Below are 13,940 nucleotides of genomic sequence, written 5' to 3'. Positions count from 1 at the left end.
CGTATATATAATGGCTGACCATATATATACATTCTAACCGTATATACTGACTGACCCTATACATCCATACTAACCGTATATATACTGGCTGACCCTATACATACATACTAACCGTATATATACTGGCTGACCCTATATATACATACTAAACGTATATATACTGGCTGACCCTATATATATACTGACTGACCCTATACATCCATACTAACCGTATATATACTGGCTGACCCTATACATACATACTAACCGTATATATACTGGCTGACCCTATACATACATACTAACCGTATACATACTGACTGACCCTATACATCCATACTAACCGTATATATACTGACTGACCCTATACATCCATACTAACCGTATATATACTAGTTGACCCTATATATACTGACTGTCCCTATACATCCATACTAACCGTATATATACTGACTGACCCTATACATACATACTAACCGTATATATACTGGCTGACCCTATACATACATACTAACCGTATATATACTGGCTGACCCTATATATACTGAGTGACTCTATACATACATCCTGCTGTATATATACTGGCTGACCCTATATATACTGAGTGACTCTATACATACATACTGGCTGTATATATACTGGCTGACCCTAAATGTACCGACTGACTCTATATATACTGACTGTATTTATACTGACTGACCCTATACATACTGACTGTATATATACTGACTGACCCTATACATCCATACTAACCGTATATTTACTGGCTGACCCTAAATATACTGTGTGAAGGATCACCTTCCATTCATTCGGTTCTTTCCCTCCCTGCTATTTTGGTGCAGTTATAGTATTCGTTATATTCGTTATATTCTTGTGTTCGGGACATTTATTCGTCTACCGAACAGAGACCACCCTGGGTAGCAATCAGAACTTAGAACGTTGAGAAAACCGCAACTTAATTGCTCCATACGAACACGTGGCGAGAACAAAGGATGGCGGTCAGCGGGACTTACGCATGAATTGCCTGGAACTGTTTTTGGCATGGCAATTCTGCAAACACCCGGTCACCATGGAAGTCCCGGCTGACTACTTTCCACTCCACGAATAAAACCGGCATTCGGGAGGTGGAATCTACAGAACAAGGGGAGCATTTCTATATAACCAACTGCAACGTTTGTATGGTAGTTTTCGTGTAATTAGGCGCGAACGGAGACCGGCTCTTGCTGCTGATTTCATGGAACTGTAAAGTGGATACCACCACATGGCGAGCCGGTCAAACTTCCACCGATGCGACACGGAAACTACCGAACGGAATTTCGTGAGATTTGGATATGTGACTCCCAGTATCTTCAGCTACCCAGGGATGTAAATGTTATAATTGTATGTGTTATAGAAAGTACTTTTCTGAAAATGTTGAAAATTGTAATGTTTCTGGCCAGCAGATAATTGAGTTTAGTATGTTGCTGAAACTCAATTATCTAGCCTGGCCCAGAGGAGGAGTCTGTTATTGTTTAAATTGAATGCCTGTTGCTTCCAGTAAATCAGTCTTGTTCCAGTATTAAGCTTTGGCTCATGTGTGGATTATTTGGCGATACCAGCGATATTTATTCCTGTGGATTATTGGGAATATTCTTTTATGGGGAAAAAGGGAATATTGGACGGTGATACAAACTACTACCGTCACAACTGGTGGCAGCATTGGGATTTTCTTTTTCCCTGCACAGAGGATTCAAGGAAGGGTATAGTGCATGGAGGGCAACGCTAGCACTCGTGCAGCGACCCTGGCTTTGGAGGAACTCAAGGGATAGAGCTAGCTACGGGCAGCCTCCCTATCCACAGCAACATGGAAGAGGAGTTCCGCTGGAGGTTGCAGCAGCACTTGGCCCAACAGGATGGGCCTGTATCAGAGGAGTGCATACTGGACTACAGAGAGGCCACTCGTAAGGAGTTGTGGGACGAGGCCCTGGACGAGGTACAGCGGCGGCGGGGTGAGAGTCTCCCCAGTGAAGAGCAGCGGTTGAAGAAGCAAGTGGCCCTGCGGATGCCCTTCCTGGGAGAGCAGCCCCTGGAGGAATGGGTGAAGGAACTAGAGCACCGGGTATGGCAGGAGCTATGGCTGGAGGATGCCTACCAGGCGCTCTAGTGGTATATGGCACAGCATATACCCTGGACAGCCGAGCATGACAAGCCAGAGGGAGAGGAGTTTGATGGTCCTGGCTTGTTATGGGAGTCCTTTGCAGAGCCTGACTTCGGGAGCCCTGCGCAGACCAGACTTCAGGACATTTTCTACGAGAGGGAGGCTAGGCATGACTGGGATGACCTCCATGAGGTAGAGCAAGACCTGGCTCACCTGGCAACCCTGGAGTGGGAACTGGAGCAGGACTACCGAGATCTCTTCCACTCCATTGGGAAGGCTCAGCAGGACAGCAAGGCGACAGATCCAGATCCAGACCCCTTCAGCTGGGAAGATATCATAGAGGTGTACTGGGAGGAACCCCAGGCGGCAGGTGGAGATGGGACCGAGGTCTCTCCACCGGCCCTACAGGGATGCTGGGCGGCAAGCCCAGATCCCCAGCGGCAGTGCATCTCACAGGGAGAGGAGACAACCGGTTCCTCTCCCCAGCGGCGGCCTGAGTTTCACCGTACAGCAACCAGCGTCCTGGGGAGGGGAGGCAACCGGCCTCCCTCTCCTCCACCAGCCAGAGGTACCTGAGGTAGTGGACCTCATAGACTTGAACTGGGGACACACACAGATGGCAGGTGGAGATGGGACCGAGGTCTCTCCACCGGCCCTACAGGGATGCTGGGCACCCGGCCCAGATCCCCAGCGGCAGTGCATCTCACAGGGAGAGGAGACAACCGGTCTCTCTTCCCAGAGGCAGACTGATTTCCAGGAGGAGGTGATGGTAGATCCCTCCACCTTACAGCAACCAGAGTCCTGGGGAGTGGGGGCAGCCGGCCTCCCTCTCCCACTGCAGCAGGAGATACCGGGTGAGGGGGAGAACAACCCTAACCACACTGGCGCAGATGGGACCGCGGTCTCTGTGCCAGTCCTACAGGGATGCGGGACGGGCGGTCCAGATCCCCAACTATCCCTGCAGGGATACCAGGATGAGGAGGTAAGCAAGCCCTCCCCTCCACGGCTACAACCCGACCGGGTCCTGGGGGCAGTGGATGAACCTGCAATACCCACTGACCCCCTCCCAGCAGAAGAGCTGGCACCTGAGCAGAGCGCCGCTAGCCTCTGCCATACCCTTGTACCTTGCCCAGAGCCTGACACCCTGCAGGCTATCTCAGCAGAAGAGCTGGCACCTGGGCCGAGCACCACTGGCCACTGGCCAGCTGTTTGCTTAGCTACACCGGGGAGAACGAGGATGCTGAACTGTCCCGCTACAACCTGGGACCTACAGGCCAGTACAGTTTATTGTGGGGGGCTACTCTGCTGATTTTTCTTTGTGGGTGGGCTGCCTGACTAACCTGGGTTCAGACAGACGGAAGATCAGCTGAAGATCATCTGCGCGCCTGGAGAGGACTACTAGCCGGCCTCCTGCCGTGGGATCATGGACCCGGGAACGTCTGGCCCATTAAATACTGTCTGTGGACTGGCCCGCCAAATAGACGTATTCTTGGACTAATGGCTGGAAGTCCCGTCAGCCCCACTGGACCCGGAAAGGTCCAGTCATGTCTGCCGGAGCAGGGAGTAAAAGGGGGTCATTGTGAAGGATCGCCTTCCATTTATGCGGTTCTTTCCCTCCCTGCTATTTTGGTGCAGTTATAGTATTCGTTATATTCTTGTGTTCGGGACATTTCTTCGTCTACCGAACAGAGACCACCCTGGGTAGCAATCAGAACTTAGAACGTTGAGAAAACCGCAACTTAATTGCTCCTAGGTGGCCGCCATTCGGCATACGAACATGTGCCGAGAACAAAGGATGGCGGCCATCTTAAATCTCACGAACGTGGTCAGCGGGACTTATGCATGAATTGCCTGGAACTGTTTTCGGCATTGGTAATTCCGCGAACACCTGGTCACCATGGAAGTCCAGGCTGACTACTTTCCACTCCACGAATCAAACCGGCATTCGGGAGGGGGAATCTACCGAACAAGGGGAGCATTTCTATATAACCAACTGCAACGTTTGTATGGTAGTTTTTTCGTGTAATTAGGCGCGAACGGAGACCGGCTCTTGCTGCTGATTTCATGGAACTGTAAAGTGGATACCACCACATGGCGAGCCGGTCAAACTTCCACCGATGCGACACGGAAACTACCGAATGGAATTTTGTGAGATGTGGATATGTGACTCCCAGTATCCTCAGCTACCCAGGGATGTAAATGTTATAATTGTATGTATTATAGAAAGTACTTTTCTGAAAATGTTGAAAATTGTAATGTTTCTGGCCAGCAGATAATTGAGTTTAGTATGTTGCTGAAACTCAATTATCTAGCCTGGCCCAGAGGAGGAGTCTGTTATTGTTTAAATTGAATGCCTGTTGCTTCCAGTAAATCAGTCTTGTTCCAGCATTAAGCTTTGGCTCATGTGTGGATTATTTTGTGTTACCAGAGATATTTATTCCTGTGGATTATTGGGAATATTATTTTATGGGGAAAAAGGGAATATTGGATACTACTACCGTCACATACTGAGTGACTCTATACATACTGACCCTATATATACTGACTGACCCTATACATACTGACTGTATATATAAACTGACTGACCCTATATATACTGACTGAACCTATATGTGGCAGAAGCAGCCACAAGAGACTTTTGCATTGATTATTGCCTGTATTTGAAATGTATGTTATTTGAGCATAGTGGATTTTATTAGACTGGTTCTGGCCCTTTAAATGCTCTGACAAAGGATCTGCAGTTTTGCTATGCACTTCGGATGCAGAGTGTGAAGAGAAAACCTGTTTTGTGGACTTAGTTTGACTGTTTTATTCCCCTCCCTCCTAGAACACCAGTTTAAAACCCTTAATAACTGTCATATTTTCACACACTGTCTGTCTTTAACTGTCGTTTTGTTTTCCTCTGAGGAGGAGTTGTTTTGCTGCATGTGTGCTGATTGATAAAGGAGTTGCTGTTTAACCTTCATCCTGTGTCGTCTGAAGTGTTTCAGGGTCCCTGATAGCTACAAGGAAGCAGACTTGGCGGAGGTACTCGGTCGGAGTACTGGAGCTCCGTTACAGCTCCGTTACACTATACATACTGACTGTATTTATACTGACTGACCCTATACATACTGACTGTATATATACACACTGACTGACCCTATATATACTGACTGACCCTATACATACTGACCCTATATATACTGACTGACCCTAAATATACCGACTGACTCTATATATACTGACTGACCCTATACATCCATACTAACCGTATATACTGGCTGACCCTATATATACATACTAAATGTATATATTCTGACTGACCCTATATATACATACTAACCGTATATATATATATATATATATATATATATATATATATATATATACTGACTGACCCTATATATACCGACTGACCCTATATATACTGAGTGACCCTATACATCCATACTAACCGTATATATACTGGCTGACCCAATATATACTGAGCGACTCTATACATACATACTGACTGTATATATACTGACTGACCCTATATATACTGACTGACCCTATACATACTGACTGTATATATACACTAACTGACCCTATATACAGGGAGTGCAGAATTATTAGGCAAGTTGTATTTTTGAGGATTAATTTTATTATTGAACAACAACCATGTTCTCAATGAACCCAAAAAACTCATTAATATCAAAGCTGAATATTTTTGGAAGTAGTTTTTAGTTTGTTTTTAGTTATAGCTATTTTAGGGGGATATCTGTGTGTGCAGGTGACTATTACTGTGCATAATTATTAGGCAACTTAACAAAAAACAAATATATACCCATTTCAATTATTTATTTTTACCAGTGAAACCAATATAACATCTCAACATTCACAAATATACATTTCTGACATTCAAAAACATAACAAAAACAAATCAGTGACCAATATAGCCACATTTATTTGCAAGGACACTCAAAAGCCTGCCATCCATGGATTCTGTCAGTGTTTTGATCTGTTCACCATCAACATTGCGTGCAGCAGCAACCACAGCCTCCCAGACACTGTTCAGAGAGGTGTACTGTTTTCCCTCCTTGTAAATCTCACATTTGATGATGGACCACAGGTTCTCAATGGGGTTCAGATCAGGTGAACAAGGAGGCCATGTCATTAGATTTTCTTCTTTTATACCCTTTCTTGCCAGCCACGCTGTGGAGTACTTGGACGCGTGTGATGGAGCATTTTCCTGCATGAAAATCATATTTTTCTTGAAAGATGCAGACTTCTTCCTGTACCACTGCTTGAAGAAGGTGTCTTCCAGAAACTGGCAGTAGGACTGGGAGTTGAGCTTGACTCCATCCTCAACCCGAAAAGGCCCCACAAGCTCATCTTTGATGATTCCAGCCCAAACCTTGCTGGCGTCTGAGTCGGACTGGAGCTCTCTGCCCTTTACCAATCCAGCCACGGGCCCATCCATCTGGCCCATCAAGACTCACTCTCATTTCATCAGTCCATAAAACCTTAGAAAAATCAGTCTTGAGATATTTCTTGGCCCAGTCTTGACGTTTCAGCTTGTGTGTCTTGTTCAGTGGTGGTCGTCTTTCAGCCTTTCTTACCTTGGCCATGTCTCTGAGTATTGCACACCTTGTGCTTTTGGGCACTCCAGTGATGTTGCAGCTCTGAAATATGGCCAAACTGGTGGCAAGTGGCATCTTAGCAGCTGCACGCTTGACTTTTCTCAGTTTATGGGCAGTTATTTTGCGCCTTGGTTTCTCCACACGCTTCTTGCGACCCTGTTGACTATTTTGAATGAAACGCTTGATTGTTCGATGATCACGCTTCAGAAGCTTTGTGTAGCGGAGTGCAACATTAAAATCCACGATCTCCGCTGGTATAACAGGTACATCCACAGTCAGCGCTGAAAAGTAAGGCAATATTCCCAATCCTCCCAATAACCGGACGAAACACAGTTTGGGAGTCAACTAACTGGCTTTATTCACAGCTGGCATATTTATACAGTTCCCCATGCAAGGGGTTTCCATACAGTAAATCCAGGGGATTTCTCCCATCATGCAATGTAATTTTCCCAACAGGCTGTGCTGCACGAGAAGGATACTCCCACTAAAATGGACGATTAAGTGGATTATCCCCTCGTGCAGCAGAACCGACAATCTGTATTAAAATACGTTTTTTACGTTTTATTCGGCAGATTTAAGTGACCGAACGTTCGGTAGATAGCTGGGATCTGAGCGCATCTTTTGGGAGAATACCGCTCAGCTCCCAGCTGAACTGACCGAACGCCGCATGAAATACACTTAGCCATCGAGTTCGGTTTAAAACTACCGAACACCGATGGGGAACACAATGTGATGAGAGCGGAACTCCCGAACGCTCTGGAAGTCCGGCGGTGTTCGTATCATTGAGTAGCCGTTTTTAGTACCAGGCGCTCGACGACCGAACACCGCTGGAGAGACAAAGGATCCAAGATGGCCGACCTCCGCATGATCGGTAGTCGAACGACGGCCACCTAGGAGAGCCTTTAATTACCGATTTATTTGTATCGGGATCGATTTGGTTATACCACATTGGAGAGGGGGAAATACTGAGAAGATGCTAGCCATGAGGGAAACTGAGTGGATTTATAAAATGAAGTCATCAGTTCCCTCTGGCCTTAACACTGATCTCGATATACTTGTCTTTATTGATTAAATTGGCATGTTGTTTATGTTTATATTAACCCACTGTGTTCTGTTTTTCCACTTGGTCCCGGTTGTCGAAGTGAAGGACGAGATGTTAATCAAGTTTGGGAAACCTTTGGGACCCTATAAGATCATCGTCTACCTGTTCTCTCTTTCCAGCATATATGGGTCTTTTTATCAATTTTCATCATTTTTTATTAATTTTTTTTTATTTTTTTTTATTTTTTTTTTTTTTTTTATTAATTTTTATTTTTTATTATTTCTCTATGTATTGTGCACCTTATTTATATCTCTCCCTCCTTTTTGGAATTTTTGAAATGCTTTAGAATCCTTAAATTTTATGGTTCAAAGTTTGGAATATTAAACATGTTGTCTCCAAATACTCACATTATCATTACTATTTTTTAAGAGATGCCCCAGTGTTCATCTTTTACCGTTTTATGTATGTATACATTATGCCAAAAAACTTTGTCTAGAACAGTTTGTATTTCTTTTGAAATCCTCAGTATCTTTTTCACACCATACTGACATATTGAAGTATCTCAATGTCAGTTACATCTGGTTAATATTAGATTTCTCTGTTAGCCTTATTCATATACATATGTAATCTGTATATTGCGTTTCTAGCAATGCAAATGAACCTGATTGTCCTTTTTATATGTCCCTTTTTTAGTACTCACTATCTTTCTTTTTTAAGTTTTATATATATTTGCAGAGTGCCTGCATATAAATTTAATTTATCTTTGCCCCATTAGCCAAATCTCAGTGCCCATGGTCCTATTTGCATGCTCTAATTTACCAATCTTATGTATCTTTGAAGGATTGCATGATAGGCAGGTCTGTAAATTCAGACCGCATCCACATTGAGCGCTCGATTAATTCGGGCTGCTCGTCATGCGGCTGTGTAAAGTATACATAAAGTTATTCTTGCGTTCCAGCTTGGTTTGCGCATGCGCACATCGACCGGCCGTGCGTCATTACGTATGATGGCACGTACGGCGCGATCTGCGCATGCGCGACCGGGGAATGGCGGTCGGACCGGCAGATTTAAAAGAAGAAGAGGACCAGTGCACACCCAGCAAGCTCCTGAGGAAGTCGAGATCGACGAAACGCGTTGAGCACCCACAAGATCCCTGCACTTTCGGCACAGCAGTCTTTTTCTGTCTCCTGTAAGCACTTTATTGTCCAGTTTTGGTGTCCATTCTTTAAAGTTACATCAAGCACTTTGCATTGTTTGCACTTTAGCACTTGGCACCTTATTATACTTAAAGGCTTCTGTGAGTTCATAGCTGCTGTCCTTAGGGGTTCTTAGCCAATTTGGCTGTTAATATTTTATATTGTTTTTTCCTGCATATTTTGCGCACATTTTACTATTTTATTTATTGTTCCAAAATAAAGTGGATTGTTTGGATTTCCACCCATGGTCATTTCTTCATTGTTTGGCATTTACATATACTCTAGTGGTTGTGGCGCCCTGTAGTCTGGAGTTATATTCAGGCATTGTGTTTATTATGTTTAGAGGTGGAGAGTGACCTCGTGACAGTGGCCTGCCTACACTAGCTTTGTGACTTATCATCACCTCCACCACCCACCCATTTATTGTACATCTTTTGGGAGAATACCGCTCAGCTCCCAGCTGAACTGACCGAATGCCGCATGAAATACACTTAGCAATCGAGTTCGGTTTAAAACTACCGAACACCGATGGGGAACACAATGTGATGAGAGCGGAACTCCCGAACGCTCTGGAAGTCCGGCGGTGTTCGTATCATTGAGTAGCCGTTTTTAGTACCAGGCGCTCGACGACCGAACACCGCTGGAGAGACAAAGGATCCAAGATGGCCGACCTCCGCATGATCGGTAGTCGAACGACGGCCACCTAGGAGAGCCTTTAATTACCGATTGCAACATTGTTGCAATCGGTTAATGAGCGCCACACGACTCTAAGCGTGTGGTCCACCTGGGGAGCCCGTATTCGGTTGGCGAACGGCCCGGATAGCCGCAATTTGTCAAACGAAGGGTTTGCATGCTGGTAGCTTAGGGCTGCCAGCATGCGAACGGTCCTAGAGAATACACATACAATATAGAATATACAGTCCCCCCTTACAGCCCACGGACAACCTCGATATATCACAGTCCAGAAGTGGCTAGGTTTGCCACAATGCTCCCCCAGAACCAAGCCGGCATACACAGTCTGATCCCAACGGATCGGCTTGGGGATGTCCGGGGGAGTACTCACAGATCATTTTTCAAGTTCAGTTTGTCTAGATAACCCGTCGGCGTTACCGTTTTGCTTCCCTGGGCGATAATGGATTGTAAAGTCAAAGGGCTGTAGCGCCAAACTCCAGCGCAACAGCCTGGCATTGTCCCCAGCCACACGGTTCAGCCACACCAACGGGTTGTGATCTGTGAGTAGGGAAAAGGGTTGTCCATACAAATAAGGTTGCAACTTTTTGAGGGCCCACACCACGGCCAGGCATTCTTTTTCAATGGCGGCGTAGCTTACTTCCCGGGGTAACAACTTTCGGCTCAGGTAAGCTACGGGATGTTCTCCGCCATCTGCTCCTACTTGGCTCAGCACTGCTCCCAATCCAAACATTGAAGCGTCTGTGTGAACAAGAAATCTTTTAGTTGGATCAGGAGCGGCAAGTACAGGAGCATTAGTCAAAGCAGTTTTGAGTTGTTGGAATGCCTGCTCACACTCTGGGGCCCAGACAACCTGTTGGGGAAGGTTCTTGCGGGTCAAGTCAGTCAGGGGTTTGGCCAGGGCACTGTAATTGGGCACGAATTTTCTATAGTACCCTGCGGTATCTAGAAATGCCAACACTTGAGTTTTGGTCCTGGGGGTAGGCCACTTGGCCACGGCTTCAATTTTAGCCGGCTCGGGTTTCTGCTGCCCACACCCCACCCGGTGACCCAAATACTGCACCTCTGCCATCCCGATATGGCACTTGCTGGGTTTCAGGGTTAGCCCTGCCTCCCCAATACGATCTAGGATGGCCCCGATATGCTGTAAGTGCTCCTCCCAGGTCTGGCTAAATATGGCAATGTCGTCTAAGTACGCACATGCATAACTTTGGAAACCGTCCAGTAGCCGATCTACCATCCGCTGAAAGGTTGCCGGAGCGTTTTTCATCCCGAATGGCATGACCCGAAATTGGTACAGGCCAAACGGGGTGACAAAGGCCGACTTGGGGATGGCATCATCGGCTAGGGGAATTTGCCAGTATCCCTTACACAAATCTATGGTAGTGAGATACTGGCCACGGGCCATCTTATCTAGCAGCTTGTCTATCCGGGGCATCGGGTAGGCATCAGACATGGTTTTGTCATTTAGCCTCCGGTAGTCGACGCAGAACCGCGTCGTGTCGTCCTTCTTAGGTACCAGCACTACCGGCGATGCCCAGGGGCTATCGGAGGGCTCGATAACCCCTAGCTGCAACATTTCGTCCAGCTCAGTCTTCATATGTGCCCTCACTGATTCGGGGACACGATATGGAGCCTGCCGCATAGGTAGCTGTCCCTGGGTTTCAACTCGGTGGGTAGCTAGCGGAGTGTACCCAGGTAAATTGGAGAAGGTAGCTCCTTTAGCTACAATCAGCGCTTGTACCTGAGCACGCTCTTGAGGGCATAGCCGCTCCCCCAGTTGAACCCCCTTGGAGGGCTCTGTCTGTTCCTCCGGTTCTAAGAGGTCAGGTAGGGGCAGATTCTCTTGATCCTCCGAGGCAGAGGCGCATATCGCCGCCACATCCTCTATCCTCTCACGGTAGGGTTTGAGCATGTTCACGTGGAGCATGCGTCTTTTCCCGACCCCTGAGCAGGGGCCAATCACATAGGTGGTGTCACACTTCTGTTCCACCACCTGGTATGGGCCCTGCCAGATGGCCTGCAGCTTGTCTGTGCGGACTGGTTTTAAAATCAAAACCTTTTGTCCTACTTGAAAGCTGCGGTCTCTGGCCCCCTTATTGTACCAGTGGCGCTGGCGTTGTTGGGCCGCCTGGAGATTGGTGCGCACGGCCTGAGTTAGTGCCTCCAGTCGGTCCCTAAACTCCAGCACGTAAGATACAATAGGGGTCCCATCGGGACTACTCTCCCCCTCCCAGTGCTCCCGGATTAAAACTAGCGGGCCCCGTACCCTCCTCCCAAACAGCAATTCAAACGGGGAAAACCCTGTGGACTCTTGGGGTACTTCTCTGTACGCGAACATTAAATGGGGTAAAAACCTTTCCCAGTCTCTATGGGCCTCTCCAAATGTGCGGAGCATCTGTTTCAGTGTACCATTAAACCTTTCGCATAGGCCATTGGACTGGGGGTGGTACGCTGAATTTACTATCGGCTTAATGCCACATAGTTTCCATAATTGCTGGGTGACCTCAGCGGTAAACTGGGTGCCCCTATCGGATATGATCTCTTGGGGAAACCCTACCCTGGAGAATACCTTCATTAGGGCCTCTGCCACTGTTTCGGCATGAATATTGGAGAGGGCTATAGCCTCGGGATACCGGGTGGCATAGTCTACTACCGTTAAAATGTACTTTTTCCCGGAGGGACTGGGTTTTGGTAAGGGCCCCACTATATCTACGGCCACCCGACTAAAGGGTTCTTCGATGATGGGAAGGGGGCAGAGTTTGGGAGAATACCGCTTGCCTACCCGCTGGCAGATGTCACAGGAAGTGCAGTACTGTCTCACGTCCTTAGAAATCCCTGGCCAGAAGAAAGCGTGGGTCAACCTATATCGAGTACGGGTCATCCCTAAATGTCCAGACAGGGGGATGTCGTGTGCAATCCTAAGTAATTCCTGCCTATACTTCTGGGGTACCACTAACTGTTTAGTCGTTACTGTGACCGACCCTCCTACTTCCCGTTCAGCAATGCGATACAGTAGCCCTTTCCCCCACGTGTATCGCTCCCCCTCTGACCCTGCCTGGTCAGTGTGTACCCGGTCCCGGTATATCTGTAGTGTGGGATCTGACTTCACCTCGGCCTCAAACTTAGTCGGGGTATCCCAGGATAAACGTGTCGGGTGGGGGTCTTGGTCTCTTACCTGAGCCTCAGAGTGTGTTGGTGGAGCCATGGTGCGAGCCTGTTGCCGTGTGGTCACTGGATGGGCTTCCTGGTAGGGAGCCTGTGGGACAAAAGCAGAGGTCATCTGGCCCAAATCATTCCCCAGAACAACATCTGCCGGTAAATTCTGCCCGGCAGATGTCACTTCTACTGTCCCCTCTCCCGCACCCCAGTTCAAATGTACTTTCGCAGTGGGCAGTCGGTATACCGCTGCCCCGGCTACCCGGACTGCCACAGATCCGCCAGTATGTGTCCCCTCGGAGACCAAATGGGGTGCTATCAGGGTTAAGGTAGCTCCCGAATCCCGCAGCTCCTGAACCTCTTTCCCCTCTAGGGTTACCAGCTGCCGGTGATGCTGCCGGTTATCGGTGGCTCGGACTGACATTACTTCATGTAATATACCCAGGGGTTCCTCTGCATGAACACTCCACAACTCCTGAGTGGTCGGTTCCCTTTGATAATGATGGGCAGCAGCCCTGGGTACCGGGTTTGGGCGCCCCTGATTCCAGGCGGGCTTGCCACGGTTTTGGGTACATTCCCGGGCCATATGCCCCCATTGTTTGCAGGAGTGGCATTGGATGTTGGCCCGCCCGTTATATCTGGAAGGTGGAGGTAAATTCCCTTGGGAAGGACAAAACGGGGAGGCTGTGTGCGCTGGAGGTGGTATAGCGCTAGGTAGTCCTGTGGGTCGGGGGTAGCTTTTGGCTATAGGTCCATGGTGTCTCCGTGCATCAAAGTGTTGGTCGGCCAATCTAGCTGCTTCAGTTAGGGTGAGGGGTTTCCTGTCCCGCACCCATTCTTGTGCCTCAGGGGATAGTCCATTAAAAAACTGCTCCAGCAACATCAGCTGGCGCAACCCTTCCATGGTGGTGGCTTGGCTGGCCTGTATCCACCCTTGGGAGGCCTGATCTAGTTTGTGCGCCCATTCAGCGTGCGAATCTCGTTCTGGTTTTCGCAAGTTTCTGAACTTGCGTCGGTATGCCTCTGGAGTAATGGCACACCTCTCTAATATGGCTCGCTTCACCTTCTCGTAATCCTTGCTGTCCTCACTGGGCACAGCACGGTAGGCTTCGGCTGCCCGACCTGCTAGCTTA

The sequence above is a fragment of the Pelobates fuscus genome, chromosome 2 (assembly GCF_036172605.1).
Source record: "Pelobates fuscus isolate aPelFus1 chromosome 2, aPelFus1.pri, whole genome shotgun sequence".
NCBI lineage: Eukaryota > Metazoa > Chordata > Amphibia > Anura > Pelobatidae > Pelobates > Pelobates fuscus.
Note: the sequence above shows the minus strand (reverse complement) of the source record.